At 36.9% G+C, this 13,405-nt stretch overlaps 1 pseudogene; it reads left to right on the forward strand.

The window, feature by feature from the left end:
• The first annotated feature begins 7,292 nt into the window (after positions 1–7,292).
• LOC114727554 (uncharacterized) lies at positions 7,293–12,629 on the forward strand (annotated as a pseudogene).
• Positions 12,630–13,405: the final 776 nt, after the last annotated feature.

The following is a 13,405-nucleotide window of genomic DNA, read 5'->3' on the forward strand; positions in this document are numbered from 1 at the left end:
CTTTAACATGCTGGAAGCTAGATATTCGGTGTTACGGAAAAAAAATATTTTAGGGCTTTGACCGGATCAAACATTATTTTAGAATATTGGGTGGTATTGAAAAAAAATCAGAATAATACATGGTACTAAAAAAAATACTTTAATGTGCTAGAAGCCAGATACTAGGTGTTATAGGAAAAATATTTTAGGACTCTGATTGGACCAAAAGTTATTTTAGAACATTGGGTATGTGGTACTAAAAACAAATACTTCAGTACGTTAGAAGCTAGATACTAGATTTCATATAAAAAATATTTTAGGGCTCTGACTGAGCCAAAAATTATTTTAAAATAATGAGTGATATTAAAAAAAATATATTCAAGATATATACTAAGTGATACTAAAAGATACTTCAGGATATTATATGCTTATTTGACCCAAAAAAAAAAAAAGGTGTCACCTCACCTAAACTCTGCCAAAATGATGTAGTTTCAAGTAAAAGACGGTAGCGGATGGGAAGGAGTAAAGGAGAGAAGCTAGATCAACAGCTGACTTCTAGCATTGCAAAGACAATACTTACTGCAAACCATCTACCTCAGAATTTGTTGTTGAAAAAATTTCAGTGAAGTTTCCAAAAAAATAATTATTAAAAGATCCCAATAACAAGTGAGTAGTAGAAGTTTGTTGTCATTTTTTACTCTAGAACTTGTCATTATAAGTACTTAGTTGTTATGAGATTTTTTGTGAATATGTTTCTTCTTTGGGACCTTATTGCAATTCTCTCCTTTTCATTTGCTAATTGGCAAGCAAATAGAACATTATAGTACATCAACCCTTAATATAAGTCACTTTTAACACATTTTCTCATAACAATATATTAAATTGACATATTTTTCAATTTTCCCCTTATTAATTAAAGTTTGTTTTAGTCTCTATATTTACAAATCATTTTCATATTTCTCCATTCTTTCTCTCTTTATAATGAGAATTAAATAAGGATAAACTTAGAACAAGCACTAAATATACTATAAGTGACTTATATTGAGAAACAAAACTTCTTCTTACTAGTAATTTATATTTAGGACTGAGGTGGTACTAATATTATTCACGTTGAAGATAAACACAACCTAAATGACTAGGGTAAACAATTAAAGAATACAACTAGGGTGAAATCTATTCATGTGCTTTTAATAGTAAAAACTAAAGTGATTATAAAGAAAGAAGCATCATTTCCTTTTGTTAATCTCTAAATTTTTCAATACATTTTTCTTTAGCTTTTGATTTTTTTTATACATTTGTGCATATATTGAATGCTCAAAGATAGGAAAATGTGCATGATGTTTTTTGGGTTGCACACATTGCCTCCTTACCTGAAGAACTCCAACCAAAACTTCATCGTATGATTGCTTCACTCCAAAGAGATATCTCAACTTACTCATGGAGAAATTTAATCCTTGTTATTTATGAGCTTATGGAGTTCCTCTATTGCAAAGTATATTTTGATATAAGGGTTAAATGTCAAGCCACTTCAAAAGCCTTTCAAAGCATTTGAGGATCAAGGTTGCTTCATGAATACATTATGGAGATTAAAGAAGAATCATTAGAGACCAAAACATGGATCAAAATCCTTATTTAATTTGAGTTAGAAGAACTTAATTTCCTAGAAGCAAAATGTGCTGAGCACACTTTGACCTGCTTATAACCCAACTCAAGCAAGAGGTAAATTCGTCTACAATGCAAAACTTGTTGTGGTGCATTCACTAATAGCGAAATGCATGGCTCAACTAACGTTGTTGAAAGTTTTAGATTTTAAGGCCACATTTTGACCTCGGACATCATTTTGAACTTACTGGGCATTCTTGGGAGCTTTGCATGTTAAGGTTTGGGTGCTTGAAAAGTTTGGAGCAAGGGATTAAGATTTGGAAGAGATTTGAAACTTCATCTTCTTGGTTTTTCTACTTCTCCTCCCTTTCCTCTCTTCTAATTTGCGATGGCTATTATCTCCCCTTGTAGTTATGGCTTGTGGCTGATTATGAGTAGCTATATACTTTGCTCTAGATTTATTTTGAACCTTTACATGGATTAACTCTCGATTACTCCTATCTTTTTGTAATTAATGATATAGATTTTACTCTTTGCTTAATGTTTCTAAATGTTTGATCACTATTTAGATATTTTGTTCATTAGATTGATACTTAAGAGAGTTAGATTGAGTGTACAACTTGGATCAAATTGCATACATAAGAACTTAAAATTTGCATGTTGAATGATGGTTTTGTTGGTACAGGAATATATTTGCTAGCTTTGCATGGTCACATTAGGGTTGGAGCTTAAAATTGGATTTTATTAATTGTAACATGAAATTGAGCAATTAATAGAATTGAACACTTGTTCTTGACTTGATAGAGCATTTACAAGTACTTTTTAAACGTTAGAGTAACACTTATTTTCATTAAAATCAAAACATCCATGAGAGAAAATAAATTGAAGGTTATGATATACAAAACGGATAAACAATTCTAGGCTGCTTTTAATCCTCGAAGTCAAAGAATAAATTGTTTTTATCAATTTCTAGTTTTAAAAATAGTTTTCAAAATTCCTACAACTGATCAAAAATTTTTCTTGATTGAAGTCATTTAATCTGTTGTTTGGTCTTCATTTTTATAGAAATTTCTGTGAGAATGATTTTTTTCTTATCATTATGTTACTTATCACGACCCGTGTATTTATGCTGCCAACACTTTCTACAATTCAAAAGGCAAAAATTAAAGTGATTATAAAGAATGTTGGGTATAGTTTGGAAAATAATAAGCACTTTTTACGACATAATTACTTACATACAGCTAATTACGTTAATTTTTTGCCAGACAGTTAATTACGTTAATAGCCTATTAGTAATTTTGACAATAATAAAAAGTTCATATTGTTATGCTAAGTTGTGGGTGATTAGAATAATTACATATATGTGAGGTGTACAAATAATTATATATTAATTCATGCATCTTTGAGCTCTTTTAATGTGCATAATGGTTATAAATTACATTATTGATGAATAGATATTTATTAAGAATTAATCCATGAATTAATAAGAAAATGGGCAAAAATGTCACTATTTTGATTATTATTTAGATATACAATATTACAGTATGTTTATACGGTATTGCAGGATATTTTGATCAATTTGGAGAGCTTGGAAAAATCACAAAAGGACTTCGGATTTATTAAAAAAAAAAAAGTAAAACTACGCGTTTTAATTTAGGGCTTGGGAGTGCCATCATCATCATCTTCTCACGCAAGGGAACAGGGGAACAGGAGGGAGAACGGCGGCAATGATTGATTTTCTTCATCAGCATCCCTTGTATATATGACCACGCGCAGACACCAAAGGAGGACCATAGACGCACCCACACGCGAGCCCCCGTCACCACCATTTATCACCACCCATCTTCGGCCCAGCATCATCATCTCCGGCCTTCATTGTCAACGACGCAGCGTGGGGGGAGAGAGAGAGACGCAAGGAGGACAGTGAGCAGCGACCTTCAACTATCAACGCCTGCGAGCTTTATCTCTACTTCCGTTATTGCCTTCGGCCTGACAACATCGTGTTTCTGATTCCTTCCCATGGCTACCGTGCAATTCAAATCTGTGTCAGCAAAATCTGAAACCATGTGTAGCTAACTTTATCAAACTTCTTGGAGACACGAAGGATTGGGTTGGAGCTTCAGAGTTAAGGTGGGAGTTTTTCTGTTTCAATTCTTTTAATTTAATTAAGTAATGGACTTTCTTTAAAAAAAAACCATTTTAATAGCAATTTTGATTTTTAATTAATTTAGAATCTAGTTAATTTTTTTTGGTTTCAAGAGAATGATTTTCATTTGCATCACTATATTGCATTCTAAATTAAATTTAATTTCACTCCTTAGGTGACATGAGGATCAATGTGTTGAGTTTGTTTAAGTCCAAGAAGGAGAATAGAATCACTATCCGTTTCTTCTTTCCCAATTATATCCTTCTTTCTTTTTTTAATATGAGAGCTGTTTAATTAATTTTAATAAATTAAAAATAAAATAAATTAATTAACTATAATAGATGTAACTTGATATCCCTAGCATACTCACATACAACATTAGATTATTTATTGATTTATACATGTTATGAAAATTAGTTTGGAAAAAATAAATAAAAATGAGAGATAAATAGATTGTAATAATATCTTTAGAATCAAATTCAATCCCTTGCTAACTTTTATATTAGCAACTAGAAAACTCTCCCGTGCATTGCACGGATTGTGAATTATGAATAATTTTGTCATAGTTTCACAATGCACACAAAATTACAAGACATATTTTGAAACAAATAACAACAAATAACAACCTACAAGAAATATATCTTATTATGTATATAACTGCAAACCTTGACTACTGCCTTCCTAAGATCAATCGCTGAACAATGTATGACAAACTCAATTATTTTTATATATTTTGATATCTTTTATATGAGTTTTGTCAGCTTAATTGGTCCCTTTTTGCCTTAATTGATTTATTTTGTTTTATTTTGAATTATTATTTTATAGGGGCAAAATTGTCATATTTTGATTTAATTATGATTAATTGATTTTTAAGGACAATTAATGCTACCTTATCCTTGAATTTTGCTTGCAGGTTCTTGGAAGATTCAAAAATAAAAAAATAAAAAATAAAAAAATAAAAAGAAAAAAAAAATATAATATTAAGTTGGGGGCAAAACGTTGCGTTTTGCCCCAACCTAATAACCATCATCAGCTGGCCGAACAAAAGAGAGGCGAGCTGGGCGCGGCGGAAATAGGAAAAAAACAGAGCAAGCTTGACGGCGCGAAGAAAAACACGAGACGAGAGAGAGCTGGACGGGAGCAGAAGGGCGAACCAGGCGGCGAGACCGTTGACCGCAATCTCTCCATTCATCTTCTTTACGTCTTCTCACTGGTGCAGAGAGAAGACGGCGAGAGTGACGAGCCAGAGGAGACGCACGCACGAACCAGCGAACAGGGGACCGGAGCTGATACGCCGAAGAAGAAACGGAGACGCGGCCGAACACACACACAGGAGGCGCGGCTGAAACGAAAAACGGAGAGAACAAAACCGGAGAGCAAGCTGGGCGCGGGGAAGCTGAACACCAGAACACCAGCGAGCACGAGTCGACGGCGCCTGCGTTCTTCCATGGCTGACCGTAGCAAAATATTGACTGTAGCATTTATGGCAAACCGTGGCTGAGGTTATGTGATTCTCTAATTCAACAATAATGGCAGGAGCTTGGATCATCAAAGGGGAGTTTTAGTTGCTTTAATTTCCTACTCAATAATTGTTTAACAATTCCTAGGTCTTAGGATAGTTTTTCTGATTATTGGGATAATTTATTGCTTAATCTGATTATATTTGGGGATTATTGTGACTGAATTATTGCTTAGTATTTGACATTGGGCTGTTTATAGTTTTGATCTCAATTATAATGTTGTGGTTATGACATTTGTATTGATTTTGGAATTAATATATTGTGATTTTCTAAGGTGGCTTAGAATTTTGGATCATATAGTCTCTTGCTAGCTTTAATTCTGTTATTTTGGATTTAAGAGTTCTAATTAAGCATTGGTTTTTAGCATCCTTAATCCCATTTTACTATTCTGGTTGCAGTTAGTAAGTTGGGATTTTAGGAAAATATTTTGTGGCAACTCGAGGTGGCTCGGTTGTTGGATCAAAAGCTTAATTATAATTCTTAATTCATTGTTTTTAACTCCCACATCTTTTAGAGTGATGATTGCCTGCGTTGTTGAATTGGAGGATTGATTTTATCAGTGTTATTTGTGTGTCTCATTTTCATTTCTTTAATCTCCATTCATTTTAATCACTTTTATATAAAAAAAAAAAAAAAGTATTTTAATTTCAATTTGATTCGTAGTATTTAATTAACAGCTTTCAAAATCAAAAATCTCTTTTTATAGTTTAGGTTACTTGCATTTATTTACTAGGGTTTAATTTCGTTTTCGGCTCCTCAAAGTGAAACGACCCGGTTGTGCACTATATTGCATTAATTCGGTTAATTTTGGAGTAACCCCAAAGCGACAATTAAGGGCAGTTCAACTTCAAGTGGCGCCGTTGCCGGGGAGCCAAGAAATTGGTTCCCTAGTAATTAAGTGTCAAGTAGCCTTGATTGGGGTTCATTTGTTGAGCCTTTTTAGTTTTCATTTTTGTTAGTTTTTGCATTTTCTTTAGTAGTTTGCATTTGTTTCTATTGATTTTTCATAGCATTTTTTTTCTTCTTTCTTTGCATAAAAAAATTTAAAAATACAACTAAATATCTTGATTTTTCATTCATTGCATTTTTCATTCTCATACGCATACACTTGCATTGCATTGCATTCATCTGTTTTCTTTTGTTTTATTGCTTCTGGTTGATTGATTGTTTATGCCAAGAAAGGGTAGGTCTAAAACCCTAGTTCCTTCCAATCTTGAGCTTCAAAGTTCTTTAAGAGAAGTTAGACAAGACTCAAGGGTAGAAAGGACTAGTGAGGTTGAACTAGACAATTTAACTGATCTAGATTTGGTGGTTGACTTAGGTGACATAATGGAAACAGTTAATAATCCTAATGGTAACAATAATGGTGGTAATGAGAGAGGGGGCAATGGACATAATGGGGAGCATGACAGAGTAGGAGAGAATAATGGAGATAACCCTAGAAGAAGAACCATTAGGGAAGCCACTACTTCTGATGCAAATTATGATCCTTTTAATGTTGCATGCCCTAATGTTGATGTTAATTTTGAGATTAAAGGTCCACTGCTTAATAATTTGCCTAAATTTTATGGTTTGACAGGTGAGGACCCGTACAAACATCTGAAATCTCTCTCTATGGTATGTGCTAGCATGAAGCCGGTAGGGGCTGATCTGGATGAGGTTCTTTGGAAGGTATTCCACTTATCTCTGGAGGGCAAAGCACGAGAATGGTACATGAGCTTGCCTAGTTATATGGCAGATGCTACCATAACTGGAACAACCTTAGAAAAGCATTCTTGGAGAAGTATTTCCCTGCTTCCCGGACTTCTACATTGAGAAAAGAGATCTACTCTGCAAAGCAAGATTATGATGAGTCACTTTATGACTACTGGAACCGTTTTCAGGACTTGCTTTCTAGATGTCCACACCATCAGATTCCAGATGAGCAGTTAGTCCAATACTTTTATGATGGACTTAAGACCCAAGATAAGGGGATGTTGGATGCTGCTTCTGGGGGTTCTCTTATTGATTTAACTGCTGAGGAGGCATGGGAACTTATCAAGAAAATGGCATTGAACCATCAACAGTATAGCATCAGGGAGTCTAAAAATGTCAATGCAATGCATACTAATCCTTCTTCAGTCCACATTCCTCAATTGGACACATTCACTTCTCAAATTGCTGCTTTGACTACACAGTTGAATAAGCTTGCATCTCACACTCCCCCTGTTGACACTCGGACTCCTAATTCTATGGAGATGACTGCACCTAGTTGTGAGCATTGTAATTCTGTTATGCACATCTCTGCTGCTTGCCCTCATAGATATGAGGAAGTTTCTGCCATGTATCAAGGAAGGGCCAATCAATCCAAGCAATGGAACCCATACTCAAACACATATAATGAAGGATGGAAAGCTCATCCAAATTTCCGATGGGGAGGAGGTGACAATAGGCAGGTTCAAGAAGGGTTTCAAGGGAATATGGTTCCTCAAGGGCAAACTTACTATGGAGGGTTACAAGGAGAATCTTCTAGAGCCATGTCTACCCCACAGCAATCACAGTCTAAGGATGATGAGCGGTTCTCTCGAATACTCAAGGGCATTGAGGCAATGACTGAGCACATATCTAAGTCTGAAGCTAAATCTGAAGCTAGATTTGCAGCCCTAGAGAATAGGATGGAGCAATGGGAAACTAGAACCTCTAATTTGACTTCTTATGTCACTAAGTTGTCAAATGGTGTGAGTGAACAGCAAGCTAAGGCTAGTGGTTCAATGCCTTCCAACACGGTGATAAATCCTAAATCTTTGAATGCAATTACATTGAGAAGCGGTAAGGAAATTGGTGCTAAGACAGTGCAATTCAAAGATGATGAAGAGGGTGAAGAACCGGTTGATGAAGAGATAGAAGTTGAGTCTCCTCCTTCTAAAACCACTCAAGACATTCCCAAGGCCACTCAAGAGACCTCCATTCAATCCAAAGAGCCAATAGAGAAAGGATCATCTTCCAAAGGTGATGAGGTAAATATTTCTGACTTGCCTTTTCCTCATTCATATCTCATGAGTAAGAAAGTTGTTGAAAAGAAAGATAATGATGAGCTTTTTGAAATGTTTAGCAAACTTGAGGTTAATGTGCCATTACTTGATTTGATTAAGAAGATGCCTAAGTGTGCTAAGTTTCTGAAAGATCTATGTACAAACAAGAGGAAGTATAGGCATAGTGAGAGAATCCAACTGGGGTCTAGTGTTAGTGCTATCTTCAAGCCACAGCTGCCTATTAAGTGTAAAGACCCGGGTTCCTACACTATTCCCTGTACCATAGGCAAAACAAACATTTCACATGCCTTACTAGACTTAGGTGCAGCCATAAATGTTATGCCTACCTCTGTCTATGAGAGTTTGGGTATTCATGCCTTGAAAGACACCAGTGTTGTGCTAGGTCTAGCTGATAGGACTGTGAGACATCCTAAGGGCTTTCTTGAGGATGTTCTTGTGCAAGTGAAGGGTCTTGTGTTCCCAGCTGACTTTTATGTGCTAGATATGACTGATGAGATTAAAGCCGATAGCACTTTGATTCTAGGAAGACCTTTTCTTAGAACAGCCCAAACCATAATTAATGTGAAAGACGGGGTCATTACCATGGGTTTTGGGGACCAACAGATTACCTTCAACATTTCTGATGCTATGAGTCAAGGTTATGCAGATTGCTCTTACTTGGGTGTTAATTTGATTGATTGTGCTGTTAATGATGTTGATGATTTGCATGAATCTGAGATGCATGAACATGACTGGTATGGTGAGATTGTTGAGCATGATGATGCATTTACTTGTTTATCTACCCCTCATTCTTCTTCTTTTTGCTCATGTTATGGTGACGTGGTGTGTGTTAACTGTTTAGAAGTTGATCACCTCCTTTCCATCTCTCATGATTTTGATGCATCATCTTGTCTTAACTGTGATTCTGCCTTGAACATTACACTTGATGATAGCCTTGAGAAAGGCGAGTTTGTTGATTTTGCAGGAACTGATGATAAAGGAGCTGTTACACAAGCTACACCGATAGCTTCTCCTTTGAGTGGTGCTGGAACATTAGAAGAGGCTAGCAAAAGATTGCTACTCACTTAGTCACTTCTAATCCCACTCTTCTTGTGATTTACTTGATGTTTCTGTTGATAAAATTGATACCGATCCTTCTTTTTGTAGGTCATCCAAGAATGGCACTGAGTTGGGAAGTGGAGGACATACACATCATGATGAGCTTATATCTCCTTCCCTAAGCCATATGGACATGCCACTTGCATTGAATGCACTTGACATAAAAGAATTAGTTCCTTCTGTTGTGCAACCTCCTGATTTAGAACTGAAACCCCTCCCCTCTAATTTGAAATATGTCTTTCTTGCTGCTGATTTTAAATTGCCTGTTATTATTTCCAGTTCTTTGAGTAGTTCTGAAGAAGAAAGATTGATTTCTGTATTGAAGAGTCATAAAGGGGCTATAGGATGGTCTTTAGGGGATATTCCGGGGATTAATCCCTCAGTTTGCACACACAGGATCCTTTTGAATGAAGGGTCCAAGCCAGTTAGGCAACCACAGAGGAGACTGAATCCTCTCATTCTGGATGTGGTTAAGAAGGAAGTCTCAAAGTTGTTGAGTGCTGGGATCATCTATCCCATATCAGACAGTGAGTGGGTAAGTCCGGTACAAGTAGTACCAAAGAAGAGCGGTATCACAGTAGTGAGAAATGAAAATGATGAACTGATTCCAACTAGGGTTCAAAATGCTTGGAGAGTGTGTATAGACTATAGGAAGTTGAATGATGCTACGAGAAAGGACCACTTTCCATTACCTTTTATAGATCAGATGTTGGAAAGAATTTCAGGAAAGTCTCACTATTGTTTTCTTGACGGTTTTTCTGGCTATTTTCAGGTACCTATCGCTCCTGAAGATCAGGACAAGACTACCTTCACATGCCCTTTTGGTACCTTTGCTTATCGAAGGATGCCATTTGGGTTGTGTAACGCTCCAGGCACCTTTCAAAGGTGTATGATGGCGATATTTAGTGATCTTCTAGAGCAAAACATGGAAGTTTTTATGGATGACTTCACTGTTTATGGTGAGAGTTTTGATGAGTGCTTGAATAGCCTAGAACAGGCTCTTGAGAGGTGTATTGATAAGAAATTGGTTTTAAACTTTGAAAAGTGTCATTTCATGGTTGATAGAGGGATAGTCCTAGGTCACCTCATCTCCCAAAAGGGGATTGAGGTTGATAGGGCCAAAATTGAAGTTATTTCATCCCTTCCTTATCCTACTTGTTTAAAGGATTTGAGGTCTTTCTTAGGACATGCAGGTTTCTATCGGCGCTTTATTAAGGATTTTAGTAAAGTTGCTCTGCCTCTTTCTACCTTATTGAAAAAAGATACTGAATTTAAATTTGATGATAAGTGTAGACATGCTTTTGACACTTTGAAATCTATGCTTGTTTCACCTCCTATTCTCACTGCACCTAACTGGAATTTACATTTTGAGTTGTCTTGTGATGCTTCTAACTTTGCAGTAGGTGCCATGCTTGGACAGAAGGAGGAGAAACGGTCTAGAGTCATCGCATATGCCTCCAAGACGCTTGATTCCGCTCAAGTGAATTATACCACTACGGAGAAGGAACTATTTGCTATTATTTTTGCTTTGGATAAGTTTAGACAGTATCTTATAAACTCTCGAGTGGTTGTTTTTACAGATCATGCAGCGGTTAGGTACCTATTTAAGAAGCCTCAGTCTAAACCTAGACTGCTGAGATGGGCTTTGCTGCTACAGGAGTTTGATATCGAGATTAGAGATCGAGCTGGAGCAGAGAATCATGTAGCTGACCACCTTAGTCGGTTACCTGAAGGCACACAGGGAGTTGACTCTTCTGATCTTGTTATTGACTCATTTCCTGATTCTGCACTTTTTGCCTTGGCTGTTCATGAGCCTTGGTACTCTAATATAGTTAATTATCTTGTCACTGACCTTATACCTCCTTCTATGTCTAAATTTCAGATTGATAAGCTGAAGAGGGAGGCAAGATACTATATCTGGGATGCTCCAATCCTGTGGAAGCAATGCAGTGACCAGATCATCAGACGCTGTGTTCCAAATAATGAGATCCACTCTATCCTTACCTTTGCACATTCTTTATCTTGTGGGGGGCATTTTAGTGCTAATAGGACTGCTAGGAGGGTTTTAGAGTGTGGTTTTTATTGGCCTTCTCTATTTAAGGATGCTTATTCTTTCTGCAAGTCTTGTGATAAGTGTCAGAGGTTTGGGAGTTTGGGTAGGAAGCATGAGATGCCTCTAAGACCTATGCATTTTTGTGAAATCTTTGATGTGTGGGGCATGGATTTTATGGGTCCCTTCCCTTCGTCTTTTGGATTTTCATACATATTACTTGCAGTAGATTATGTGTCTAGATGGGTAGAGGCAGTGCCAACTAGGAAAGATGATGCTTCTACTGTTGCCAAGTTCTTACGTTCTCATATCTTTTGCAGGTATGGCATTCCAAGAGCAATCATCAGTGACCAAGGAACACACTTCTGCAACAGGACCATCAAGTCTCTATTGGCTAAACATGGAGTCAATCACAAGCTGGCCACTCCTTATCACCCTCAGACGAATGGGTTAGCTGAAGTCTCTAACCGGGAAGTGAAACGAATACTTGAGAAGATCGTGAAACCATCCCGTAAGGACTGGAGTGAAAGGCTTGAGGAAGCTCTTTGGGCTTACAGGACTGCCTACAAGACCCCTATAGGCATGTCCCCCTTCCGGTTGCTCTATGGCAAGGCTTGCCATCTACCTATGGAGATCGAGCACAAATCTTATTGGGCAATCAAGGCATGTGATGCAGATCTCGAATCTTCACTTATCAATCGGAAGATGCAACTCCAGGAACTTGAAGAATGAGACTTGAATCCTACGACAATGCCAGAATCTACAAAGACAAGCTGAAAATGATTCATGACAAACAGATTCTGAGGAAGCAGTTTCATGAAGGTGACAAGGTTCTAAAGTTTAAAGCCCGGTTGAAGCTGATGCCCGGGAAGTTTGTCACCAAGTGGGAAGGTCCGTTTAGAGTTACTAAAGTATATCCCTTTGGCACGGTAGAGCTCGTAGATGAGGAGACCGGTATAACTTCACAAGTCAACGGCCATCTACTGAAGCACTACCATGAGAATCACAGACCTCCCTGATCACCCGGTTGTTCCCTTCCACCCTACTCTTTTACTTTATGTTGTATTGCTGGTGATATCTGTTTGCTGAGATAGTTAGGAGTAAGTGTGGGGGAGGGAACTTTTCCAGTAGCTGTAGTTGTAGCTGTTTATTTCTGTTTAGTAGTTGTTTGTTTTGTTTCCTCTTGATTCTGCCATCTCTTCTGATCACTTGATTTATATTTGTCTATTTTCATTTCACATTATCTTAACATTGAGGACAATGTATTGATCAAGTGTGGGGGAGGGATTGTTGTTGAGTTGTTGAGCTTTCTTTTGAAAAAAAAAAAAATTTTGCCTTTGGATTTGCTCCTGTTTCCTAAGTATTGCTGCTATAATTGCTCTCTTCTCTGCCTATTGGTTGATTTCTGAATTGCATCGCATGATTTGAGAGTGATTCTTGCTTGGGAATTTTGCTGCTAGTTTCTGTGTCCTCCTATTTTCATTCGCCTCAGTGCTCTGCACTGCTGTATGGGCGAGTTGCTGTTTCTCTCTGTTGCTGACTCTTGACTTTTGTAATCCTTGGGCATCTCTTTTAAAATCTTTTTGCACAATGCTTGTGAATGTTGCACGGCTGAGTTTGATTGCATTTGATTTAAGTGATTTCTGTTCTTAGTTGATTAGCATAGTAGAATGCCTTTGGTGCAGTGTTATTAACCTTGTTTCATAGCTTGATACTTAAGGAGGAAACATCTTGGAGAAAGCCTTGATGGAAGGATTGTTGAGCCATATATTTTCTCATCTTGTGTGATTTTCACCTAGTTTTGGTTAACCTCTAGAACTTGTCTAGATTCTTTTTCAAAGCTGCATTAATACCTAGGTTTGTGAAGATGATAGGGGCATTCATTTCTAAACCCTTTACCCAAACACAAACCACTTCATTTAACCTTTGTTCACCCCTTTGAGCCTTCACTTTCATTCCATTCATACTTTTAAGCAAG

This window comes from Neltuma alba, unplaced genomic scaffold (genome assembly GCF_004799145.2).
Source record: "Neltuma alba isolate B1F8T4 unplaced genomic scaffold, ASM479914v2 tig00012484_pilon, whole genome shotgun sequence".
Lineage (NCBI taxonomy): Eukaryota > Viridiplantae > Streptophyta > Magnoliopsida > Fabales > Fabaceae > Neltuma > Neltuma alba.